Source organism: Austrofundulus limnaeus, unplaced genomic scaffold, assembly GCF_001266775.1.
Source record: "Austrofundulus limnaeus strain Quisiro unplaced genomic scaffold, Austrofundulus_limnaeus-1.0 Scaffold33, whole genome shotgun sequence".
Taxonomy (NCBI): domain Eukaryota; kingdom Metazoa; phylum Chordata; class Actinopteri; order Cyprinodontiformes; family Rivulidae; genus Austrofundulus; species Austrofundulus limnaeus.
In genome coordinates, this window is record NW_013952435.1 from 2,060,147 (window position 1) to 2,062,171 (window position 2,025).

The window sequence follows — 2,025 nt, forward strand, 5'->3', positions numbered from 1 at the left end:
ACCTGCACAAAAGGTCCGGACCAACGCTGGAAACGAACTCTGGTTCGTTTAAAGCTGAGCAAATTATCAGGTCTGAATACGACCTTAGTGATCATACATGCAATCAAACCGCACCAGAGTTCGTTTCAATCGAACCGAGACCTAGGTTTTCAGGCGGACCAGAGTTCGCTTTTTTGGTCTGAATCAGATTACGCATTCACACCTCCACAAACGAACCGGACTTTCCAGGCAAATGAACTGGAGTTCGATTAAATCGGACTAAACAGTGCAGGTGTGAACACTGCGCTACCTATGAAATGTGTCAAACAGGCACAAAGCAAGGCATGGAACCAGTCCATCTGATGCAAACATGTCATATAAAAAAATTTGCAAATCTTTGGCTTGCGTTGTTTAAATGGTAGAGATCTGCACTTAAAATTAAAATCCCAACACTCAGAAATACAGACACAAACCTTATTCAAAGTATCTGATCTATCCCTTTAAATGCATGTTTTGAAGCTGAACATTTTAACAGCAGGCAGGCTTGTGTATAGTTGACAGGTGCATGTCAAAACATCTTGTAATTTTCACTGATAACAAAAAGTACTTGTTGTCAGAGAAGCAATAAAAAGGCTTTTTGAAGCTGACTCAGAGTGCAGCTGCAGGACACGACCAGGCCACGCTTCCTAAAGCTGCTCTTATAATAAAAAAAGAGAGAAATTCTCCTTTCAGGTAATGGTGCTGAGTCACATTCACACTTCCCAGTCAGGTGATGACTGACTGACTTTACTTGTGAAAAGTAATGAAGAATGAGTTCAATCAAGTAAATTACAGCTCTGAGTATAAAACACATCCTGTACTTTATGGAGTTTGAACAAGTATTAAAGAAGAATGCAGGGTTTTACAGAAATGACAGTTTGGCTCACTGAAGTCCTAAATAATTTCATTTACGTAAGATTTCTTTCTTTGCTTTTACACCAAAATGAGACAAACAAGAACCAGTGAGGTCAGCTGAAAGTGTTTTTAGGCTAAAACTACAGAAATTAGTCAGCGTGATCAGAGGCTGTGTTTGGTTAGGCCTTCACAGAGCTTTGCCACGAGCCACAACAGATTAATGAAATCCATTTCATGTCCTAATTGGATTCATTTTTCTTTCTTGCCCAGTACAGTGGAATGTAAATGTCACGTTGTAAAGTGTAGCGATTAATCTGATGCTGTTCTGCAGTAAATACAAATGCATTCTGGACAATTTTATTTTTTTATTTTTTACTCCAGATGACAGCGCAAAAATGTGATCATTTAATGTTTCTGCAAAACATGGGCAGGCATAATCTCAGAGTGGGGGATAGTTTGCTAATTATTCAGCTTTTTAAACATTTTTTTTGTATAAGTTGTGTGAATAAAATTACAGACTTTAGATTTTTTTCTTGCACAGTTTAGACATTTGTTTATCTTTACTTGCAGCTAATTTATGTTTTAGTAGAAAGAATGATTTATAATCTGAGATTTTTTGAATAAGAGTACATACAGTACAGTTGCTAGTTATAAAAATTTGAATATCATGAAAAAGTTGATTTATTTCAGTAATTCTATTAAAACGTGAACCTGTATTATATTCATTCATTACACACAGAATGATATATTTGAATATATCTGTAATACAAATATAACATACACCTAATTAAATTCCAAACTCAGTATCTCAGAAAATTAGAATATTGTGAAAAGGTTCATTATTGAAGACACATGCTGCTACAATCTAATCAGCTAATTAACCCAAAACATCTGCAAAGGCCTTTAAATGGTCTCAGTCTAGTTCTATAGGCTACACAATCATGGGGAAGACTGCTGACTTGACAGTTGTCCAAAAGACGACCACTGACACCTTGCACAAGGAGGACCATAAACAACAGGTCATTGCCAAAGAGGCTGACTGTTCACAGAGCTCTGTGTCCAAGCACAGTAACACAGAGGCGAAGGGAAGGAAAAGATGTGGTAGTGTACAGGTGCTGGTCATAAAATTAGAATATCATGAAAAAGTAGATT